This window comes from Eulemur rufifrons, chromosome 29 (genome assembly GCF_041146395.1).
Source record: "Eulemur rufifrons isolate Redbay chromosome 29, OSU_ERuf_1, whole genome shotgun sequence".
Lineage (NCBI taxonomy): Eukaryota > Metazoa > Chordata > Mammalia > Primates > Lemuridae > Eulemur > Eulemur rufifrons.
This window is the reverse complement of record NC_091011.1, coordinates 13,805,439-13,831,183: the sequence shown is the minus strand read 5'-3', so window position 1 is coordinate 13,831,183 and position 25,745 is coordinate 13,805,439. Positions and strand designations below refer to the sequence as shown.

The 25,745-nt window shown below is 41.0% G+C and overlaps 1 non-coding gene across 1 annotated transcript; it reads left to right on the top strand.

Moving 5' to 3' along the window:
- Positions 1-3,948: 3,948 nt before the first annotated feature.
- Positions 3,949-4,010, top strand: LOC138377710 (U7 small nuclear RNA). Its single transcript, XR_011231866.1, has one exon. It is a non-coding gene; the product is annotated as a U7 small nuclear RNA (small nuclear RNA).
- The last annotated feature ends 21,735 nt before the right edge of the window (positions 4,011-25,745 follow it).

Below are 25,745 nucleotides of genomic sequence, written 5' to 3'. Positions count from 1 at the left end.
GTGTGGCATAAGGATGAAAATCAAGGCCCAATATTATGGGCTGTCTTAACATCTGGTGAATACAGGAGGGCCTGGATTAACTGCAAGTTCCCCCCAACTCTGTTTGTGTGGATAAGAGCCTGTAGCCAAACATTTCTTATCGAAGAGCCCAGGCACAGTTCCTACTTTACCCAGAGTAGTGGGGTTCAATTCCCTCCCAGCCCATCATTCAAACAAACCAATCACATCCTCCCACAGCAGCCAGGGGGCACCTCACCCTCCTGATACTACAAGGCCTGCCTCCCCTACCCCTTAGTTGTTCACTCTGTTCCCACGTGTAACCTCTGAGTGGCCCTGTGTGGCATGCAGTGTCCTCCTCCTCTGGGCTGTATTTATGACTAATAAACCACTGCTTATCTCATTTATCCAGCCCCAGGTATCATTGTTGGGCCATCCTCGTAACTCTAGGGTGGGAATCCCTCCATCACCAACAGGGGGAATAGGAAGTGATTAATACAGTGGGTTGTATTAATACAATGTACAGGCAATATTTGAAACAGCAAGTAAGAAGGCATTTTTTGTATATAGAATTTATAAAAACAAACTCAAACCTATTTTGAGAACTTAAATCGAAGTCTGGCTCTCTTCGTAGACTGACATTAGTACCACAATCTGAAGAATACTGGACAGCTCTCTCTCAACTAGAAAGATGTTAGCGACTAAAGTGGTTTAAAATACCTATGTTGGGCTCAGACTGAATGGGATTGAAATCTTAGCTCTGTCACTTAGTAGGGGTATGGACTTTGACAAGTTATTTAAACTCTCTCAGTTTCATTTTACCAACTGTACAATGGAAAAAAAATGATAACCTGCTATGTTTGTGTCACCTAAAATTCACATATTAAAGCTTAATCCCCAGTGTGGTGGTATTAGAAGGTGGGGGCTTTGGGAGGTGATTAGGTCATGAGGGTGGAGCGCTCATGAATGGGGTTAGTGCCCTTTCTACAGAGACAAGAGAGAGCCTGCCTCCTGCCTCCCTCCACCATGTGAGGACACAAGAAGACGGCCTTTTGTAAACTAGGAAGGGGGCTCTCATGAAACACAAGATGTGCCAGTGCCTTTGTCTTGGACTTCTCAGCTTCCAGAACTATGAGAAAGAAATGTTTGTTGTTTAAGCCACCCAATTTATGGTATTTTTGTTAGAGCAGCCCAAAGTGACTAAGACAACATCCATATCACAGAGTTACTATGAAGAATAAATAATGCCAGGTAAAGTACCTAGTAAGTAACCTACACATGGTAAAGGCTCAATAAATGTTAGCTGGCTACTGTTTAGATTTTTTAATTAAAAAATAAATGTTTCATGGAGAAAAGTAAATATCTCTGTAAGAAGTAACTGCAAAACCATCATTTGTCTTAAACCAGCATGTGAATTTATTCATCAAAGCCTGTCCTTATAGTAAGAACAGTCAATAAACATGAATTTTTTCAACTGGGGAATGGAGGAATAGGTAAGAAGGGACAGTGTCTATACATGAAGACAGAGGCTGCCTGGAGAGTGCACGTGGTATATTCTGAGCAGAGTATATTGTTCCAAGTAGGCCCTTGATGACTCATGTTATTAAAGTTGAAGGGCAACAATTTCACTGGAGTCTTCAGGGCAAAGAGGACAGAAGAGTGGATATTAGTTCACTGTGTGAAAGACAGCAGGGATGAGGAAAGAGGATGGGAAAATGTTCTCAGGTGCTAGGAGCAAGATGTTGAGAAATCATGTTTATTAAGAATGGGGGGAGAACTAATTGGAGAGACATCCATGGTAGATACTTGAGAATGGAAGCTCCTGAGATACTCCAGCATGTGCAGAGTTGGGGAGAAGAACTTCAAAGCAGTGAAACATTAAAGACAAGTCTGAGAAAGAATAAAAACATGAAAAGTAGCCAAAGTAGAGAAGTAGAGTTTCTTTTTTTTTTTTTATTAAGAATCACCATTTGATGAAAATGAACAGAATCTTTTTTTTAAAGAGAGTAAACAATATTATAACTTCAAAGAGAGAGAGACAGAAGAGAGGGTGAAATTGAAATGACATGAGGAAGTACTACTAAAACTACTGTGATTTAATGAGAAAGAATTAATGAAATTATTTCCAGTGTCCAAATATCCTTTCTATCTGACAGAGCTCAGAGTTGCTCAAAGTTTTCTTCTCTATCTAATGCACAAGACACCTGGGACGGTCATTAAATGGTTAATGATATTATTAATACTAGATGAAAAGCACTGAAGTTAAGATGGTCACAGGAAATTTCTGTCTGGCTGTAATACAAAAGAACCATGTGAAAATGTCATTCAAATCACAAATAGTCACCTGTGGGGAAGACCAAATCCTTTATTTCTGAACTATTGATCTGCTCTGTTCTGTTCGATATTAACAGCCTTCTAGACAAAGGCAGGGCTATTTCATTTAGAGCCCACCAACCAGCTGTATTTCTTCTAACATATTCAGAATAAAACAATGTATACTAACATGTTTTTAGATCACTAGTAAACTATTAATGATAAATGTTACAGTTTCATTAATATAACCAATTCTGTTTCATTATTATATCAGCTTTTAGATCTTCATGACACTCAGAAATTAGTTCTCATAACAAGTGAAAATATATTTAAAGAAGTGAAACAAGTAGTTTTATAACATTTTTCTTAGCATTTTTGTAATTTTTTAAAAGATTAAATTTGTACAGCTTTTACCTTGTTATTAAGTACATGCATTTCAACAATAAAACAGAGCCCAAACACATTATGAATTTTAAAGGGTTTTGGGATCCCAACACACTAAAAATTTGGTAAATTAAATACAATGTGTTCATTGAATTTAGACTAGTTCTTGGAAATTATATGCTGTGAATTTAAAATCATGTCATGGGGCTTTCAACTCAAGACCTGAGTAATGACGTATTTTGTAAATAATTCACAAAATGGTGACTTGAAGTCTTGGAAGAATTGATTTATTTCTCAGAATACAAAATAGAATCTGGACAGTAACTTGGCTATGATTGTTTCCTAATCTGAAAAATTGTTGTATTTGCTGCACACCAAACTCTCTTTCACCTCCTTTATCATCTCAAGGACCAAGAAGATTAAGAGGTTAACCATTAGATGATTTCTTCACTCCACAGACATTTATCAGACACCACTGAGTGCCAGGCAGTGGGATAGGCATTAGTGACATCCTCTCACCTCTAAGGAATATGCTCACTGACCCAAGGTAAGTGCCATTTAGTTAGGAATGAAAATACAATGTTAGGAACCCAGAAGGAATGATTAACTTTATGTGCAAGAGCCTAGGAAGGCTACACTGAGGGGCCAGAATTTAAATTGGATGAAGGAGAACTTCACCAGTCAGAGAACAAGGGAAAAGGCACTCATTTCAAGCAGAGAAATCTGCATGTGCAAGGCCCCAAAGTACGAAGAGCCAAGCATGTCAGAGTGGATGGGCTACAGGGTGCTTGTGAGGGAGAGGGAGGCGGGAGCCCTGGACAGGAAGGTGGTGGATAGACTGCAAATTATTTGCAATGGATTTCCATCCAAGGATTTTAAGTAGGGAAGTGACAAGATTAGATTTGTCTTTTGGAAAGATAATATTTGAAGGCAGTACAAACTAACTTAATAGTAAGTAGAAGCTGTTGCAATATTGTAGATGCAAAAAAGTATTGCTGAACTAAGGCATAGTGGGAGGGCAGATAGAGAGGAAGGAATGTATTTCATAGTTTCAAGAAAGGTAGATTTACAGGTCTTAATGAGCTATTGCATGTGGGGAGTGGTGGAGGTATTATAATTTTTGCATCTAGGAAGATAAGAATGCCTTTAACTGCAAAAATACTATAAAAACAGGAGATTTGGGGAAAGCCCAGAAAGGCAAAGTGGGGAGACTTTTATTGGACTTGTTGAGCTTCAGATGATAAACACTCATGTTAGTGTTACAGCTCTTTTAGAATTTGTCTCGCAGGTTTTCGGGTCCTCACTGGAAGACCCCCCAGTGTTAAAAAAAAAAAAAGAGAACACCCATGTTCAGCAGATATGTGCAACAAACAGGATCCAGGGATAGAGGGGAGTTATAGATACATTAATACAATTAGGGATCAGTGGTGTATACTGCTATGGTTTGTATTCCTCCCAAAATTCATGTGTTGAAATCCTAACCCCCAAGGTGATGGTATTAGGAGGAGAGGCCTTTGGGAGGTGAATGGGATTAGTTCCATTCATTAAAGGGTCTCTTTTATAAGGGCACTAATCTGATTCATGCTCCACCCTCAACTTTATTAATAAAATTGATATCATTGTTACTAGTGAAATCTGATTGTGTAACAAAAAGTTTATTAAAGACCATTTAATTTAAATATTTTCCTTTTATTACAATCATAATCTTAATATCTGTAATTTGCAAATCATTTGTTAATGTCAGAAACAGTAAAATCTAGTAAAATGAACACAGATAAATAGGTATATATACATAGATGTGGATGTACAGTTAACTCAAATATAGTTGTACACGTAGGTACAGATGCAATTCAGTATTTGTCTCCATCAGGAGCTGTCTTTTCTTAATGACTTAGTTTCCACTTTTCAATCTTTGTGTTTTTAATTCTGAGAGGATCAGTTTAGCACCATCAGGTAACTTCCAGTTTATATTTGCCTCAGCTTTTCTAGCTTTGTTTATCCACTGAGAGTGACTCATGCTCTTGACAAGATCTTTTAATTGCAAATGTGTGTAGGCACCGCAGCAATGTCATTCTGACATGGTGTGCAGCGAGTGACCTACAGCAGGATTCCCAAGTGTATCTGAGACTGGAACATGGAAGAGCTTTTCAGCACCATCATTTGGTTAGACTTACACAAAATTAGAGTTAATTCAGATCTCCTCAGTCAGTTGCCCAGGAATTTCCATTAACTGTGCTATTTTGTGTGATTTTATTGCTATGACCCTGAACTGAAAATGGAACAGATTTTTATTTTACTCCTCTTCTGTCTTTGCCCTACAGAGCAGTATGAGTTCATGCAATTACATCCCCAAGCACACGGCCTAGGCAGATGTATATATGAGCCGTCACATAAAATCCCTACACATTTACACAGTGTATTTGGATAACATACACACATAATAAAGCTTTCCATAGATACTTTTTCATCCTATGTTCTCACTTCTAAGTGAAATGAAAATCAATGCAAGAGATCACTAGAATGTTTCACCCAGATGACATTATTGTCATATGTGCCATACCATAATTCACACATTAATATGTAAAAATGACATTTTTTAATAAAACGTGTCACTTTAATTTAGAGCTGAAGGAGAAGACATAGGAAAATATTTTCCAATTCATTAGGCCACAGGCCCAAAGAAATAAATCCTTCTGATGAATCCTGTCATCACATTGTAATTCCAACACTTCAATATTCTGAAATTAACCAGACCCATGCCACCCTCTACTTCACTATTTCAGCCTAAAATGCTTCCAGAAAGTTCCCCAAGCGCTAGCTGTGAAATTACATCGTGTACTAATGGGAGTCACTAGGCAGGGGGTAAAAGAGGATTTTTTGCAGTGTGTAACTGATTTCAGATAAGCGGTGAGCTCATGTATCAGGAAAATGACTTGTTTCCTTTTCACATTTTACATCGTGTAGCAGCCAAGGTAATATTACAAGCAAGGATTTTGCTGTTGCCGTTACAATTATGATTGTGCATAAACAAAAGTCCGCTGCTGCAGCCCCGAAGCCTTGGATGGTGGCACTTATTTGTCATCTTTGGAGGGATCTTCTCCCTTATGGTACCATCTGGCATAGGGTTTTCTGGAAGCTGCTAATCCAGTCACCATTGCAAGAAAACAAATGAATTGGTTAGTTGGCTGCCATTGCTCTAACACTCTGAGTCCTCAGAACTGCAGATTATACTCGTCTCTGGCCAGCAAAATGCCCTTGGGATTTTTCTTATAGGCATTGGTCTTTCAGGACTTTCCTGCTAACTGTCTTCAAAAGCCAGAGTCAGCCCTTTAAAATCAAAGGGGCCCCAAGCCTACACTGTGTCGGAGAACGTTCATTATTGACCATAAATATGTTCCTTCAGACATCTTACAAGCATGGAGCTTGGGGGGAGAAATTTAATTCATTTATAGAGCTTTAGTTTCTAGAGAAAACCAAGGTCAGTACACACATACTTCCATTTTCTAAGCACTCTCTCAAAATAGCCCTCTTGAATACACCCAATAATGCTTATGGAGCACCTACTGGGGGATAGTGTTGGGGATATAATCTGTGAACAAAATGCCCTCAAAAGTTTCTATGATGACACAGTTTGAGAAACCCTGTGTTAAAACCCTTGGAAATATGTCTTCCATGTGGAGACTTACCAGAGCTGATAACATGCTGAAAAGTACTGTGAAATACTTAGTGAGAAGGGCAGAAAAATCTGTAGCTTTCCCCACATTTACTTTATCACAGAGTATTTTTTTTTTTTTTTTTTAATGAAGAACATCCGTCAAGACTGTTTTTTTGGAACATATTGCTCCATGTTAATAACACTTTTCACTCCTATACATTCCTAGCTCTTAACCATGTTCATTTATTGACTATTCTAAATTTGAGGCCATCAATTCAGAGGCTAGGTTATTGTCTAACACTATGCTTTTTAAGAGATCTAAATTACTGTGGGCACTCCCTGAATTTTAAATGTCATAATATTGACTAAAGTTACCATTTACATTTTCAATGCTTTAATAATATAAAACTAATAAATAATATGATATTGAGGACAATCGTAATACACGTTAGACACTGTGCTGAGCAATTTTTGTGGATGGCTACATTCAAATCTTAAGACAACCAAGTGTCTTAAGCAGCAACTGTTATTATCCCCATTTTTTATATGCAGAAAGTGAGACACAAATAAGTAACTTGCCCAAGGCCACACAGCTGTGCCGAAGTGGAGCTGAGATTTTCCCACAGACAGGCTGCCTCCAGACCCAGGGCTCTGGCTCTCACAGTGTGGAAAAGTCACCTTTGGAGTCATTGTATTTGCTGTTTATGTGATAGGATTGCAAAGGACCCTCCACCTTCTCCTTGTCCCTCCAGTCAACAAACTAGTTCTCATTAGCTCAGGAAACAGTAATTGTCTTTTAGGAAGAGCACTTTTTACATTTGGCTTGCTGATAGGGATTTGTTGAATATGCAAAGTGAAATTCTTGTGATTTTTCTAACCACTGTCTTATACACTTTCGTGTTTATCAAATATGTATCTCACATAGATTGTGCAGTCCTGGGCTTTCTGAACTTCCTCTGATTTATGTTACCGAGGGAGTAAAAGATGGTGGTGTCTATATCAGAGAAAGGAGAGAGCAGAGCTGGTGGGTAAATTGTGTTCTTGTTAAGGTAAAAGAAAGACAATGAGCGGAAATGGAATGAGTCCATGAATTAATGACTGGGATAAGATGGAGGAAGGAGGTTCCATGGGGAGACAGGAAAGTTAGAAATGGAAATTCTTCCCTGATGTATCCCAAAATTTATAGGGAAAAAATGTGCTGCACTGCTTTATTTGGAAGAGGAAAGGGAACATTCATGTGAAAAAATAATCAGTGGTACTAAATATTTAAAATATGAAACTTGAGTGATAGAATGGATATGAGCATATAAAATTGCCAATAATTTCACAGGGACTGCTATAGGGACAATTAAAAATTCACATGGAAGAGTAACTACTTCAAAATATTAAGTTAAATAAATTTCAATAGGTCCTTATCATATTGATTTTCATTCAGCATCATTTAAACACAAAAGGATATTGAAGGATTCTATATTTCAGGATAGCAGGCCCCCCAGAATTTAATAATCCCAGGCCTGTTTTCTCTTGAAGCAAATTATTGGAAATTTACTCTTTGTTTACTCAGAATATATTTATTATGGCCTCACTCTATGCCAAGCATACTGCTAACTGCTGTGAGGTCTACAAAGATGAATACATTAAGGAGAGCTACTTAAGTGGTATGCGGTGTGCCCACTAGGAAATAGTAAGAAATGAGGTTTGCTCTGCAGGGCAGAGCAGAAATAGTCACTGAGTTAGCATGTAGATTGAACGTGGAAGAAAACAGGGAGTACTGAAGATTTTTTAACACTGGTGTAACCTTATGAATGCAGTTGTTGAATGAAGGTTATTCTGGCAATAGTGAGCAGGAAAGATTGGAACTGAACTCTGGAAGGTTTCTGGAGTCATCTGTAACTAAGATGATGAGGGCTTGGTCCAGGGTGATGAAAGAAGGAGTAGAAAAATGGAACAAATTCAGGACATGATCCATTTAAAAACAACCAAATAAACCAAGAAAGAAACAGGACTCTGAGAATGAGTTGCTAAGAAGGAAAATGGGGGAATTAGTTAAAGAGCGGCCTAAGTTTTAAGACTAGATGAGTAGGATTCAGTGTCTCCAGCTACCTAGACAGACAGGTAGGAGAGAGCCATTTTGCAGAATAAGTTATTGAGTTCTGTTCTAATCATGTCAGTTTCAGGTAACAATCTGAAGTCAGAGCCAACAAGCCCATAGAGTGATTGCCTACCTGGATGCAGAGTCCGGGTGAGGGGGCAGCATGGAAAGTCTTCAACTTTACAGCATCAGATAGACAAGGTTGGGCTGCAAAAGCAGTGAAGCAAAACTGAAGTGTGTTTTACCTTATTCAATAGGAAAATCATATCCTTAAATCAAAGCTCCTAGACATCTTCTAATCCCCTTTATCTTTGGCTTATATGGACAAGTAATTCTCTATTTATTTTGCTTTAAATTTCTGCTACATAATCCCTCTATCCACCTCCTTACTTTTCCTTTGGCCACCCCCTAGCTAACCTCAGCCAGTGACTGGGTACTCCCGGGTATTTACTCTGGCACTCACACAACACCAGAAAATTAGAGCCGAGAGATACTAAGCGTTGCGTTGCATAGACATAGTGCTCACAAATAGTACATGTGTGGTCCTGTCCTTCCCAGCCTTCCTTGTAGTTAAGTTAGGCCCGGGGGACCAGTTGTGGTGGGTGCACTGTGAGAAGAGGTAAGGAGTGTCGCCTTTCAGTGCCAGGCAGAATCTGTCTCCTTTTGTGATGACCTTGGTGGCCACGTGATCTGGACATTGTCACTACAAGACAGAGGCAAGCTCCCATGACCCACCCACATTGGACTTCGGGTAAGCAAGAAATAACCCTCGATTGGGCCAAGCCACTGAAATGTAGGAAGTGGTCTGTTGTGGCCACTAGTATTATTAAGAGTAACTTGCAGAGCAGCTTAGACGACCCTGATGTTAAGAATGAATGAGCTGCTTCTGAGAGAGTTGAAAAGCAGGACAAAGGCTTCTTTAGGGAGGGGAATCTGGACTTCCAGTATCCCAAATTTACCCCCTTAAAAATCTGTATCTTGTTTTCCCTCCCACCCCCAAGCCATGAAAATTTGAGATATTTAAATAAATAAGAAGTGTTCTTAAGTAATATTATCTACTGGAACATAATGTGGGGCGATCAACATAGGAAGTGAAGACCACCTCTGCTCACGCAGTTGTTCCTTAACTTGCAGTAAGAAACCACCAGATACTTGTTATTGCATGTCCTGCTGTGCTTAAATGCTGTGCACGCAACATGTAAAATTTTACCTGTGCACATTATATGGAGAACCTCATGCTGAACTAAAATGTATATGCACACTATAACTTAACAATAATTGTTGTTTATTAATTATTTTAATTTTTGCCTGTTTTAATTTTGAATATAATAGACACAACCCATAGAAACAAACAAAACAATAATCATGCTTTCACACTCTATTATAGAATACTTCTCATATAAAATTCAATTACATAATGATGCTGTGGACTTCTTTTATTTTAAACATAACTTTTATTTTTTTGGTGGAAGGTTATTGATGGAGACTTTTTTATGCATACGTGTGTTCTCCATAGAAACAGTTCTCCTTCAAGGGGAGTAAATATTGAGTATTCAGGAATCACTGGGAAGTTTAAAGCCAGAACTGTCTGCTTGGAGTTAATCATATTTTCCTTCCCAACCCCCATAAATAGCTGAGGTTGCATAAGTGATGTACTGTGTGATTAGCATTTACTGAGTACAAGGCATAGATACATACAAAGTTTTGGCATGAAACACACTCTGTGCTAGCACTCTATACTTTTTCCCACATGAATCTGGGGAAAAGGGCATCTGCTTCCTTGTTTTGTTTGTGCATGAGCTCTTCACTAGTCTGTGGAATTCCTATTCTGTTACAAGCCAAAGTTTGAAACTACCATACACAAGGAGTTCAATTCTTTCCGTATTTAAGATCAGTCATAAGACCATGTCCACACAATCATCCTGTTAAGGTGGTTGGGTTGGTTTTTCAATTCTCAGAATGATCTAGTAAAATCAGCCTTGTGGTTTAGGTAGCTGAGGACCCATCCTTTGAGATGACAACTGAAAATAAGGGTCACCCAAGAGACAGTTGATATAGTCTCCCAAGGTAAATATGCAAGAAGCTCATGATTTTGGAAACTAGTGAGTTTAGAAAAATACAATAATTGAATTGGGAGGCAAGAGAGGGAAGACCGGCTGCCGGAAACACCATAGTCTTCCAGCAGCAAGCAAGTGTTCTGAAACACGAATTGCATTTTAAAGTGAAATACTTTGTTGTAAAAAGAATAAGAATTATCAAAGTGGGGCAAAGTTCAAATCTAACACTTAGTGACAGTATAGTTTTTATTTAGTTAGCAAAAAATGAGTTTAAATCTTCTTTAAATGTTGACACAAGGAAGAGTAAAAGGGATTTTTACTTCCTAGTTTCTAATAGTAAATTATTGATCTCAAAAAAACACATACCCCTTGCCTCCAGTTCACTCTTCAGTAGAGCAGCGATCTGGCCCACTTTGTGCCACCATCTTCCATCCTATGCAGGGCTCCAGAGCCATATGTGGACTGAGGTCCTCCTTTAGCTCCTGGACTAATATTTACAGGGACAGAAGGGACTTGGACTAAGTCATTCAGCTCAAGATAAATCCACACAGATAGTGGGTTGGGCTGGTGGAGGGAGGGATGGAAAGAGAAAAACTAATGTCATTGTGACTCAGTATGTGACAAACAAAATATTAAGTACTATATAAACTGTAGCGCCTTACTCCTTAAGATAGCCTCTTAATAAGCTATTGTTATGGTTTCCCCCATTTTGTTAATGACAATCTGAGAGTTTTGGGGTTAACTTCCTCCTTACACAGAAGTGACCGGATATGAACCAGATGCAGCAGGCCCCAAAGGCTCTTCTGCCCCAACCATTCTGCTTCCTTAGGCACACGTCTAACCACGAATTTTGAGCACTTGCACGTCCATTTCCCACACCATCCCTCCAACCGCCCCCACACACTCACACAGCAAACACACTTTCCCACACACCTCTACACACAATTTCTGAAAGACACGCAGAACGTAGGCGAAGGCGAATCTCTGGTGCCTGAATACCACCTATAGGGCTGGCTGTTGCCCTGAGTATTTCCTGTAGAACTGTGTGTTTCCATGATTTCTTTCTCACTTGGGATGTGGCTTAACTCCCATATCCTCCAATTCTGGGAAAATGCCAGAAACTCTAAGCAACAACTGAGGCCCTGCCACCTGCCACCCAGCTATGGCTCCTAGCCCTCTGCCTCACCAGCACCACATCCTGACACCTCCACCTCAACCACTGGCAAGAGCTACACCTCGGGGGAAGATTTTACAACATCTGCTACCCTCACCTGCCCTTAGAATTGTACCCTGGCCTGAGATTTCCCCTCTTCTATGTCCTATCTGTCAAACTAGACTCCTAAATATTGAAAATGGCTAGAGTCACTTATGAGGATTAAAAGTGAGCCCATGTGATTTCAAGGCTGCCCTCAGCAGGAACAATTTCTGCAGCCAGAATAATCCCCCTTAAGTCCACCCACAGCCTAAGCAGCAGGTCCCCATTCAGCCCTGGCTCCCTTCCACTTCCTGATTTTCTCAGCATGCCTCACTATGGAGCTCACCCCCACATGTCACCAACCCAAGTGCACCAACAAGTGCACCCAGAAGCAAGTCTGGAAGTGTTCATTTGTCTTCAGTGATGAAAATGTACAAGGACATTCGTTGTACCCTGGGAAAATTTAGTATTTCTTCCCTTTATGCCATTGGAAAGTATATGGGAATGGGGTAACTTTCATTTATTTAAGCAATACATAAAGTTTTGTAGATTGGCTCCAAAGACAGCCACCAAAAATTTCTCCCATGCCTCTCTTCTCAGTAAGAGGGGAGTCTACTTCCCACCATTTGAATTTGGACTGGCCTTTTCATATGCTTTGACCGACCATGTCAATTTGGGGGCTTGACATATTTCTCTTTGCTCTTGTGGAGCTCTGAGCCACAGTTTAAGAGACATAACAACCCTATTGGAGAGAGATGGAGAGAGAGATTGAAAGAGAGAGAGAGAGAGAGAGACACCCACCCCATGACCAGCTGTTTCATTCACCCCAAATGAGGTGCCAGACATATGAATGAAGCTATCTCGGACCTTCTGACCTCAGGAGAGCTCCTCACTGAATTCAACATAACTGCCAGCTGACACCACTAAGAGCAGAAGGACCACCTAGCTAAGCCCTGCCAACCCATGGAATGATAAGAAGTGTTCAGCCATTGTTGTATTAAGCACTTGTCTAAGTGTTGGGGTAGTTTGTCTACAGAAATATACAAGGGAGACAAGTGCATACCGTGTGCACCCTGCTGGCACTCAATATATATTTATTTCAATAAATACTAAAAAAACCTTGACCTCCATTGCTGATTATAAGGGTACAAGAGTAAACACCACTGGGGAAAGACCTCCCGAATTCTTTAATTAACACTCCCTACACCCCCCCAGGCTTGGTGCAATTTCAGGCCAGTGGCTGAGAGATTGCAAACTGCTCAGGGCCAGCCACTTGCTTCTTCTTTGGAAGTGTCTCTGGGGATGCAGAGAAGTAATTTGAAATCCAGTGCCTGACAGAAAATTGCCCTCTCAAGACTGGGTTCAAGAGTAAAGTTGCCCCTGTGTTTGTTACCTAAAAACTAACACTACCTTCTGTCTCATGTGAAATCAGGTACAAGCCAGGTACTTGCCAGTTATTTACCTTCAAATATTTATGGAAATTCCACACTAGCCTGGCAGGACTTGGGTTTGGCAGTGACTCTAGCTGGTGGTTAACATTCTTTATTCTAAACACCATAGATTTGACTATAGATTTCAAGAAAAAGGAGAAATACTTCCCTGAGAGGTTGTTATAAAAAGAAACCTCCAAATAAGATAATTATATTTATTTTCAGAGAGAACAACCAGTAGTCATGTCTTATAGTGTCTTTTCATTTGTGGAAGGTCTTCACTGAAGAGTATGTTTACTCTATTTTGAACCAGCAAAAGGCCCTCCGTGGAAGCATCAAGAAAGCCTTTGGATAGCTCTCTCAGGCCACCAGCAAGCTTTGGGATAAATTGCTAAATCACTACTCAGTGCATGATGGTTTGATGGCCCAGAGATCATTTGAGTCCCTACAGGTAGACAGCTGTTAACTATCCCTGAGCTCCTCCGGCTCCTGGAAATAAACTGAAGATGAAGCTGTTTGCAGCTGCAGTTGACAGAGCTGCCATCTGCTTGACTCCCTGGAAGCTCTCAGCCAAGGACTTTGTATCCAACTGCTTCACAGCAGAGCGGGCAGTTTTCCGTAGGGAGCTGGCTTGAAGGTCACCTCTTTCCATCTCCAGAAAGAAGCACGCTGCAGCCTTGACCCTTTGTAATCTATCTCAGCCACCATTCTGAAACTGCTCTAAGGACAGGGGTGAAGGGGTAGGGTTAGGAAAATAGAGAATTCAGGAGACTTTCCCCCACTGCTATTCTCTTTGGTACTTTGGTACTGTGGCCACTTACCCCTGCATGCAACCCTCTCTCCCTTGAAGTCTGCCTGTTGGATATCTTCCATTTGGGCACCCACCTCTCTCAGCAACACTTCCTTCTCTGACTCTCAAACATAGGAGCACCACAGAACTAAGTCTTCTCTGAATTCTCCTTGTTTGGCGTATCCCTTCACTCCTCTGCACTCCACCCACACCCCAGGCAAACACACCCATATTTTAGTTCCATATCTCCAAATTCTAACTGATGTCTCCTACTAGACTTCCTACTTTTCCCAAATCAGTATTTCCAAAGCAAAATCCATCTTATTTCTACCCAAATGGTGGCAGACTCTGAACTGCAATAGACAGCCTATAAGCTTACTGACCAACTCACTTCCCAGGCCCAATATTACAACTAGAAACTAAGAACTTCATCACCTAAAATCTGGACACCTGCAATGATATTCTAGTTCTTCTCTCTGCTTCTGTTATTGTGACCTCTAAGCCACCCTATCCACTTCTCCTAGAAGAATCTTTCCAACACAATTCTTCCCACTTTACTTCTCGGCTCAAAAACCTCTAAGTGTTCCTCAAGTTCAATATAAATACCCTTGTACTGGCATTTAAGGCCTTTTACTACCTATCTATCTGTCCTTATCTCCAGCTCTTCCATGTCTAGAAATTATATAGATGTATAGACTGAACCACCATGCTGAGCAATTGCAGAGGAAACTGTCTATATGAGTCACCATTTGGATATTACTTCATGGTGACATGCAATGCAGAGGACCTAGTCAGAACATGCCACATAAAGATCTACCTCTCAGCCTTTGTCTCTTTCAAGTTCTTTTCCTTCCTGTGCCTGTGCATCCTTTTAGTTGTTCCTGTTTTCATTTTCCCCTTGTCTTCTCAAACTCCAATCCAGGAGCCTTTCCTCTAGGAAGACTTCCCCCATCTGCCCCAGTCTTTAGCCCAGAGTCCTGGAACAATTTCTTGCTTAAATCATTCTTTTGGCACTTGCCCTCCATCAGGCACTTCTTTCAATTTGATCATGCCTCATGTGTGTGATCTATTTCTGGGACTAGAATAAGACTTCCTAGACAGCGGGAACTGCCTCTGAAATTATGTGTAACTTCAATGTTCATCGATAATGATGCTTATGATGACAGTTTCAAATGTTTTTCTCACACACAGATCATAGCTCTAACTAAGAAATAATTTTTTTTTTCTTTCTTGCAATGTCTGGGCAGAAAGATCTGAAGAAAGAGATTGGATAGCTGAATTTCCCATAACCATATATACCACTTTTTCCTTACTCTTAGTATTTAATTTCATATTCCCACAAATTGATTCACATCAATCATGATGCAAATGCTACTCTCAGCCAGCTGGTTTTGGGCTGGTACCTACCTTGTGCAGGGTATTGCTTATGGCATATGCCACTGCTGGCCAGCTCCTTCCTTGGCACTGCCACTCCATCCTCCTGATTTTTTTGCCATCCCTCCCTCTTCTTCTCCTTGTTTGGATAATTTTGCTTCTTTCACATCTTACCCTTAAACCTTTCCTTTTTGGCATTCTTCCTTTCTCACTCTACTTGCTCAAGGAGGATGATTCCCAGGCCTGTCTCCAGCAGTGATTCCTTTCCTAAGTGCCAGACATACGTTTTCTACTGCCAGCTGGAAACCTCCCATTGGATGTTCTTCAGGCACTTCAAACTCAACACCACCTACTTTCCCCACCTTCCTCCCCATCTGTCTTGGTCAACGGCATTGCCATCCTTTCAGGCTAAAAGCTCAGGGCCATCATTCTCTTCTCCCTATTTCTCACTATCAACGCCAGTCTTGGTCTCCTGTAGTGTTCATCTCTTAAATATTTTTTTCTCCTTCCAAATCCTGCTGTTATGTCTGGGTTCAGGTCCTTTGTACACATCAGGATCATTAACACTAGCTGCTAGCGCTGTCAAACTTGGAACTCCCAGTGGCTGAAAATAACAAAGGCTTGTTGTTATGGATGCACCCAAATTGGATGCAGACTGGGTGATCTCCAGAGTGGCTCTCCTCCACGTGGTGATTAAGGATCCACTCTGCCTCCATTTTGTGACTCTGCTGTGTCAACACATGCCTCTGTGATCTCTGGGGAAAGAGAAGACGAGAAGAGGGAACAGATCAGCTCTTTGCTGACTCAAGCAGAAAGTGACACAAATTAGAAGAGGCAGAAGTGACAGATCTTTGGCTAGAACTAGTCACTTTCTAACCTAACTGCAAGAAAGTCTGGAAAATACAGAGACACATGGAATATGTAGATATGGAATATCTACCAGTACCTGATATATTTCTTTTCCTCTCTCACTTAGACTAATTCTACTCTTCCTAACTAGTTTCCCTAATTTCAGCTCTCTATTCTACCCTACCCATATCCTTGCACCAGAGAGGTTTTATTAATTATTATTATTTCTTTTTTATAAAACATAAAACTAATCATGTCACTCCCCATTCAGAATCCATCAATGGATCTCCACTATTTATGGAATAAAATTTATAGTCTTGAAAAATCTGGCTTCAATCTACTTTTCCAAGTATACCTTCATATCTACAAACCCTTAGCTAGAACCACACCAGATGAAATATTCTGAACATTCTGTTCATTCTCTCACTTTCATGTCTTAGTGCATATGGCACCCTCTTCCTGGAATATGTGGAAAATGTAATTTAAATGTGTTTTGACTCCACTCTGAATTGTTATGTTAATGTAAACATTGAATGTGGATCCATAGAGAAAAAAAATATGAGTAAACAAACCCAATTCTTAAGTTCCCCTTATCTTAGGAAAACAGACCTAGGGCTTGGTTTACTTCTTTCCTCCTTGAATTAAGAATGTAACCACACTTGGCTGTAATTCCTAGTCTATGTGTACACTAATCCCTCAAAAAGCCAGTGGTGAATGATGCTGCTTTTTTGAAGACAGGTTCCAGATCCCTAATGAGACTATTAGAGGAAAATTTGGAGACACTTAACAGCTGATGAATTTCATATAAGAATTGAAGTATTTCCCTTCTGGTCCAATCCATGACCACACCAGCCAGCTTTCTCTGCCAGGAATTACCCCTGGGATCACGTTTATATCTGGATGTAAGGGAAGCAAGATCTTTGCTGCTGACAGCCTAAGCCACGAGGAGCTAAGATTATTCAAACACAGAATAAGGAAAGTTCCCTTGGGAAGCCAGGCTGCTTTAGCAATAGACCAAGGAATGAGTGGGAAGGCACTGTAGCCTAGTGGGAACAGACAAGTTTCTGAAGACGGACAAATCCAAGGTCAAGTCATCTAAGAAGTCTTGTGACCTCCTGTGGTTGTTTAACCCCTCTAAACCATAGATTTCTCATCTACATTCTTTCTGGGAATGAAGTGATGAAACAAAGAATGTATGGCAGATTAATTTTTGAGATGATAATTTCTATTTCCTCTCTGCATCTCCTCCACACATACACACACACTCACACACAGTTCAACCTTTGGATTTCCTTAAGTCAAGGACTTTTCACTGCATGAAGGAGAACTTTGTCTCAATAGAAACAGGCCGTCTGCCCTCTTTTCATTGCCAAGATTCACAGAAACGATATCACTACAAGAGAGGAAAGGACAGAGAGGCCGGAAGCCAGAAAGTGAAAGAGAAATCAGTGGAGTTTTGTGTGGCAGTGCCCAGGAGAAGTGGCAAGACCTCGGAGGGTACCTGAAGGTCAAAAGACCGAAGGGCTCAGAGCCGACCCAAACATTTCTGGGCCCCCCCACACATTTTTGAAAGCCCAGATCTGCAGGAATTGGAGGTCTCTACAGCAACCAGTGTGGCCTGAAGACAGAAGGCTGAAGGTGTCTTTTGCTGCAGAGGATAAGCACTGTGATGACTAAGAATGAATTTCCCTACCACGAAGGTAGGATGAAAGGGTGGAAATCTAATTTCAATTAAAAAAAAAAAGCCAAAACCTGAAACAAGATGTCTCTTTCCCCTTATCCTTTATGTTATATGCTTCATATGCTATCACCATGTTATGGACTGAATGTGCCCCTTCCCAAATTCATATGCTGAATCCCTCAGCCCCTAATGAAGGTATTAGGAGGTGGGTCCTCCTTATGAGAAGAGGAAGAGACACCAGAACTTCCTCTCTCCTTCATTTGAGGACACAGGGAGAAGGCAGCTGTCTGCAAGCCAGGAAGCCCTCACCAAAAACCAAATTTGCTGGAGCCTTGACCTTGGACTTCCTAGCCTTCAGTTCTGTGAGAAATAAACATCTGCTGTTTAAGCCTCCCAGTCTATAGCATTTCGTTATAGCACTTGAGTTGACCAAGACACACGGTAAAGCCCCTTACATCTGGAAGGCCTTCAGCAGATGTCAGTGCCTTTCCTCCTCCCCATGCCTCTATCCTGTCTGTGCGCATGCTGGAGTGCTCAAGCGGCTATGCCCGGACTATCCTTTCAGCCCCAGCCTATTCTCTGGGAATGAAAGTTCTTTACTACAGGCAACAGTCTTCCTATCACAACCGCAGTAAAAGTATATGGTGCAAAATTCTAAAACAGAACAACTCAAAAATCCCAGAAAGATAAAATAACAGAAATGCATAGCCATTCCCAGCTTCAGCATGTCAGAGGACTTGGCATGCTTCTTTGGAGTTGGGAGACTTAAACCTCAATTTACTAAACCTTGGTATTTTGCCCAGGGTTTATCTTCAAGGCAGCCTTCCTGAAGGCGAGACTTGGGGGAGGTGGGTAGGACGACCCCCAGGCTGTCATTGCCGGCATTCGGCATTCGTCCTTTTAGTTCTAGATCAGGACTCAGCAAACCATAGCCCAGGAGCCAAATCCAGCCAGGTGACATGTTTTGTAAACAAAGCTTATTGGAACGCAGCTATGCTTATTTGTTTACCTATTGTCTGTACCAGCTTTCCTGCTTCAACAGCTGACTTATATAGCCGCTACGGAGACAGTATGGCCTACTAAATCAAAAATATTTACTACCTGGCTCTTTCCTGAAAAATCTGTTGACCCTTGTTCTAGATTACAAATGTAGTAGGACTGGTATACAGACAGAGCCAGGTGGCCCTAACAACTGTGTAGCAATATATACTGTTTAGTGTTTTCGAAGTAGGACATGTTTCAGTGTGAGAGGACCCTAGAAACAGCCCTCTCTACTACACTCTTGGCTTTGTCTACCTAAGCTCATTCCCGTGGAATCATCACAGTTCCCTTCTCACTTTAACCAACATCCTCTGAGCACACACTACGTGCTAGGTCCTATTCGATAGAGTTGGCACTTAGGAAAATAAGCATCAGACTGACCCTGGCCCCAGGAAGCTTACAATGCACTGTCAGGAGGTAAACATCAAAGAGATAATGACATTCGTGATGCTTAAGGTTATTGGACCCCATGACTGCGTGGTCTTATCAGCCTGGAAGGCCTGTATTTCTATGCTTCTAAAGTTAGAAGGGAGAGCACAACCTTAAAGTAGAAAGCTCCTCTACACGAGTTCACAATTCCCTGCTGATATAGATGATGCCAAGAGAAGAAAATAATTCTCCTGCTTCTGTTCAGCGTTCTCTCTCATCTATCTCTTGTGACATGAATAAATCGAAAGAAGTTTCCTTCACACTTGGAGTGTGTGGAGGAGATGTCAGGATTTGCAAGAATGGCCAAAGACCTTCTACCGAGGACAGGCCAGTTCTACACTACCCCTGTCACCCAGCATAACCATGTTTCATAGTGCTCTCCTGCACTGCTCGGAGAGTTCTGGCTTGAACATGAAATCTCATGGCACCTTTACCTACAACCCAAACCCTCAGCCTAGCCACCTCTGAGACATGAGTAATATGAAGTTTTCTCCTTATCAGTTCAAAATATCATTTAGATTCTTCCTCACCACCCATACCAGATGAGATACCTGACAATTCTTTCTTTCCAAAAGAAAGTGCTACTCTACTTGCTTCCTTGATTGTACAGTTTAATGGTTAAATAAGCTCCAAAGGGCTTAGAATGTTCCCTGGCATATAGTAGTGAACAGTTAAATCTGAAGTATATGAGACACTTTATTGTTGGTAATTGACAAAATAAAGACCTAAAAAAAAAGATGGTCTTCCTGTTAAAAGGTACAGATACTACGTTGAAAGAGCAACCTCCTTGGGAAAGCCTGGCCTGACCTATTGGTACCACTCAGCCCCCAGCACCCTGGCACACAAGTCATTTAGGGGAAGCCACATTTTACTAACTAACTTGTTTCTTTTCTGTCTCTGCTGGGACACCTTGAATTCCTAGTTATCTGCAATGACCGCAGGATTCAGTGCAACATCTCACTCATGGTAGGCTCAATAGGTATTTCTGCATAAAGTATTTATTGTCTATTGACAAATTCCTCAGATATAAATAATAATAATGTCCCAAAACTGCCAGAAAAAAAATCTCTATCACTGATATTATAATCATTGCTTTAACTTTTTTCTTTAATGGGTGTTCTTTGCCCGTAACACAGGCTCCCTAATGAAACCCTGCTCCAGAGCCTCACTGTTTGAAGGGAGCAGCTAAACCATGATCCGAATCAGCCAGGAACCATACACTTTACAACCAGGAAAAGAAACAGACCTAATTTCCTCTTAGAAAGGAAAATAATACCAATCGTCTAATTCCTGGTTATTAACTAGACAGGATGGGGCAGAGAGCTAAACGTTGAAACTTGAATTACAGCTATTCCCGGACCCCTATCCCCTGCAATATCCACCACCCCCCAAGCCTGGGTCCTATTAGTACATATTTTTTGAATAAGAGTCATTTAGGAGACAGGTCCTTGTCTGGGCATTAATCAAGGTCCTTCAGTGGCAGTGCACATGAGACATTTGGCTGTCTCCTATGAAGAGGCATCACGGAATAAACCGGGAGCCGACAGACTTTCCTTTCCTGAAGAAGAAACACTGTCGGAACAGATGATTTGTCAGAGGAATCCCATACAGAGTTGGCACGTGTCCTACTGAAAGGCGTATAGCACAGCGAAAGGATCCACTTCCAGGAAGAATCTTCTTAACCCCGAACAGCTGTCAATGGAAGAAAAATGGTCCATCCATCCTCCATTGAAGGTTAAGTGGTCAAAGAAAGAGAGGAGTTTGCTAGAAACTCAGAATAGGTGAAGGGAGAATGCAAATTGTTGTAGAGATCACCCTTTAAATATGAGTTTAAAGGAAGCGCAAAATCAGAAAAACCCAATAGTGGACATTGTCTTCTATACTGGCTGAGTTAGCAAAAAATAGGGGGGCTGGGGGAGCACGTAAAGTGAATGATTCCTCCCAGGCACATGATATGTTATAAAATGTTTTAAAATGTTTGCTATACATGTGACTATCACCCCCAGCTACAAAGCCCAGAGACATTTGCTGAATTAATGAACAAAAAGAAGATAACATGACTGCTTTTTAAAGGCCATGCATTTCAAACTTAATGTATTCCTTAAGGCTAAGTTCAATCACAATTAGAAAAAAAAAAATGTGGCTTAAGCAACTTAGAAATTTGAGTCGTTTGGCCACATAGAAGAAGCAAAGACCTACGGCTGGTCCAAGGAGGGTCCAGGGCTAGTCTGGCAATGCTGTTCCAAAAAGTCTTCAGGGATCCAGGATCCTTCCAGCCCAACTTTCTGCCGTCTTTAGTACATGCTTCTCATCCCCATCATCTAAGATGGCAACTGGAGCCACATTCCTAGCAGTGAGATTAGGAAAAGAAGAAAAATAAACACTTGTCATGAGGAGTCCAGCTCCAGGCCACAATCCTATGTGTGATTTTTCAGTCCCAACCGTCTGCAATTGAAAGGCTTTACCTGGCAGGCCTTGGAGGGGAAAGCTGCCCTCCTCACACCGCACTTGGTGTACAGCCAGCGCATTTCAGTTCTCTGGAAGGAGCTGCAAAGACTCGGCTGCTCCCACAAGCCCTGCTCATGTGCTCACGAGCATGTCTGCATTCAGAGGCCTTTTTATTGGGGACCTCAGTTGAGGCACTTCCCAGATGTCTGTGCCAAGACCTCCTTTTGGGTTGCCTCAGCTTAGGCACTTTTCCCCAGAATGACTCAGTCTTTTCAGCTCCTAGTCCTTCCCCCTCTCCTTCCCCTTGGTCTCCTGTGTCCATAAAAAGGCAGGAGTCTTTTATTAGTGGCTCCTCCTCAGGGAGACAATTCTTCCCACATGCGCTGCACGTCATCTTGTCCTCACCTGCTGCCGTTCCAGGGAGAAAAACAGGACACCAGGGAACTGCTGCCTTTCCTTTCGCTCTTGCCCCCACTGTCATGAAAAGCAAATAAAGCCTTGACTGTCACTTTCAATATGGCCTGTTGTCCAGTTGACCATCTCGACACCTGCCGCCTTAACAGTTATCTGCCTGATGTCTTTTCAGAAACTTTCCCCAAACTGCCGCATAACTATTTTTCTTAATTCCATTGACCAGAACATAGTTAAATCGCCATAGCCAGCTACCGGGGAGACTGAAAAATTCATTCCATGACTATTACTGTGGAAGAAGAGGATAAAACACATTGGGAGGAACCTAGCAGTCTTTGCCACTTTCTTGTGTGTTACTGACTTACATGAGTAGCTGAAGCAATGAGAGTAGCTCATAGGGAGACCAGAGTTTAAGTCTCTGGCACCAACTGATTAAATCCCGTGATTTTGGGTAACTTTCTGCATCAATCCCAGAGCCGAAAGGAAGTCCAAAGTATTATACTTTTGTATATTATCTTTATTCATTCTATTTTAAAGATAAGAACAAAGATTTAAAGATTTGTCATTCACATCTAATTTATGGGGTGAGGAGCAGGAGTGGGATTCACAATGGGGGAAGACCTCCATTAGAGATTCTTTTTTTTTTCCCCTATTTTTGAGCTTCTGTCAAGGTTATTAAGCCATTATCTGCCTGGTTTGTCACCTTAGAGGAGTGGAAGTCACTTGCAAACTGTAATTGAATGCCTTACAGTTAAAGAGGAAGCAAAACAGATTGTCAATCCTGAGTTCATCTGAGACAACACAATACCGAACTCCAAGATGACTGTAATAGACGTGGAATTTGGACTTCAAAGGACACAGATGCTAAACTAAATAGGGAAAATGTAACCTTTAAAAAGGTTAATTCAATAAGCAAGCAAAGATGGGAAGGTGACGTGAAAACATTGTTATCCACAGAATACTATGAAATCATTTCTGGGAGGAGTTCTCAAATTTTAAAATTTATTTGTGAACTTTAACTGGACAAGATGTTAATTCAAATGACATGAAAGTCCATTGCACCATTAAGACATGTGCCTTGAATTATCCTCAGCTATTCTGCCATCCTTCAATTGAAGTTTTCATAGGGCTTACTGCAGATGTCCATCTGTAATTTTCTGTTCTTTTATAAATGAAAAGGAAGACTGTGATTCTCAAGGTCACATTTCAAATGAGATGTCATGAAATACATTTGCAAAGCAAACTTCAGTGACATCCCAGTGATCTTTGGTAATTTTAAATTTACCTCTTTTAAAAACCCAATTTAAAATCTATAATTTATTAATTTTTCATTCTGCTGGTTTTGTAGTATGTTTTATTTTAAGCTTTCTTCATATTAAAGTTATAAAACATTCAATATTCCTTAAGTACCAATAATCTTGTGATGCTGAGGAAGTCATTTAACTGTGCCTCTGTTTCTTTTTCTATAACACAAGGAACTTGCACCAAATCAGTGAGTCTCAGTGAGGACATATATCAGCATATGTGGGACAACAGGTACACTTTAAAGCTCTCTTTCCTAGATTCTGATAAGCATTCTTCACCCCAGCCCACCCCTCAGCTCAAGAATCATAACATGATATGAACAAGACCTCTTGCAATCTGCTATAACCTGCTATGTAAACAATTCCACATTAAGTGAAGGTGCTTCATTACAAGTCTATCACAACCCTTCTCCTATAGCATTTATTTAATTATTATTGACTGAGAACTTATTATATGACAGGTTCTCTGGTGAACACTGTGGCTTACAATGTAGCTTATGAAAAACAATTTGTTTACAATGGTGAATAATAGAGATATAGTCTTTGCTTATTCCAGAGACTATTTTTGCCTACTTGAGGTCTGTCCATCATCCCTTCTTCCTTACCAACAGAACTCTAGCTCTGTTAGGAACTAGTGGAAAAGCCTGTGTTTTCCAGCTTCCTAATAGCTGGAAGAGTTGGTCTTATAACTTATTCAGCACAGTGAGACATAAGCAGAAGTCTACTGTTTTTGACTGCTAGTTTAACAAATGATTATTGGATTTTCTTCCTTCTTCTGTTCTATTCCTCCTCCCTGGAATGCAGTTATAATGGCTAGAGCTGGAACACCCATCATGTACTCAAAAGGAAAAGTCCAAGAGGATTGCAGGATCCTCAGACCTGGTATTTCTGAGCAGTTGAACCAATGCCAGTATGCATATACCTCTGGACTTCTCATTACTTAAGAAAAAATAAACATCTCTTTGTTTTTAGCCACTGTTGTTTAAGTTGTCTGTTATGTGCAGCCAAACTCAATCCCTAACTAATATACTGTTTCAAGAGGCTTTAGTGTCCAATGGGGGATATGTATATATAAATAGGCAATTATTGCATGATAAATGATATAGGCAGGAAGACCAGAGTCGTATGAGAATATATAAGAAAGCACCTAACTCAGAGTTGGAGATTTGGCAAAATATTTTCCTGTAAGAGTAGATGTCAGCCACGTAAAGAAAAGGAAGTCACCCGCCCCAGGCTAAAGGAGCAGCATGAGCAAAGTGTGGAGGTGAAAGAGCATATGGCTTGTTCAGGAGATGAAAGGCAGCTATGACTGGCATGTAGAGTTCAGGATAAGAATGAGGATGGAGACGGAATTTAAAGGCTCTGGAAATGGTCTTAAGGGTAAAGAACCATCTCTTCAAGAAAGTCTATGAAAGTTTCTGTGGTATTTGTACTAAGACTGGTCTCTCCCCCAAACCCTCTGCCCCAACTCAGTGAGCTGTAGACTCCACTACAGAGTGCAGTATTCAAAAACACAGGGCTCCCTCTATCTCCAGGTCCCAGTTAGAGGACTTTCCTGCTGGAAGAAGCAGGTCTTCAGTATTTGACATCCGGCCCCCAACCACCAGTTGCTGAGCTAAGTCCTGAATGAGTGCAACTGAGAGAAAGTGGTTCCTTTCTTCAGCTCGATCTCCATTCATGGAATAGACTCATATAGGCTCTACCTTGGGTGTGGCATGCTGAGAGTACTGGGGACCCAATCACCCTTGCCCCTGCTCATAAGGTAGTGGTCCTGAGAGATAAGCTGAGAGGACCTCAGGCTGCTGCCACCTCCCACCAAGTGCTTAGATCCTAAAGCAAGCATGTTGCTCAGAGAGAAACTTGTCATTGTTTCCCACTTAGCTCCAGTGCCCTAGCTCAGAGATTTCTCTGAGGACAAAACAGGCAATGAAACAGATAGCTTTTAGTCTCTTCCAAAAGAACTGATTTCATTGGCAAAAGTGTATGGAAAAGTTCAAACCTAAGGAAGCTCTCAAGAACAGTGGAGGTTGTAGTGAAAAGCAATTGGGAGGGGATTTGTACATTTGATGAAGAGACAGCACAGACAGCAGGCTGGCTAGTTTTCAGGAGAAAACTGGGAAATGAGACAACTAGGAGGATCCCGGGGCTCAGACCAAAGGTCAAACATAGACCTCAGAAACTATGTCTTCAAAGAACCTCAGAATTTGATTAGTTTGTAGAGTAATTTATGTGCCAGCAATACGGCAATCAGAGGGCAATGAGTTGAGTTTAAGATCTGGGTATAGTTGATAAAGG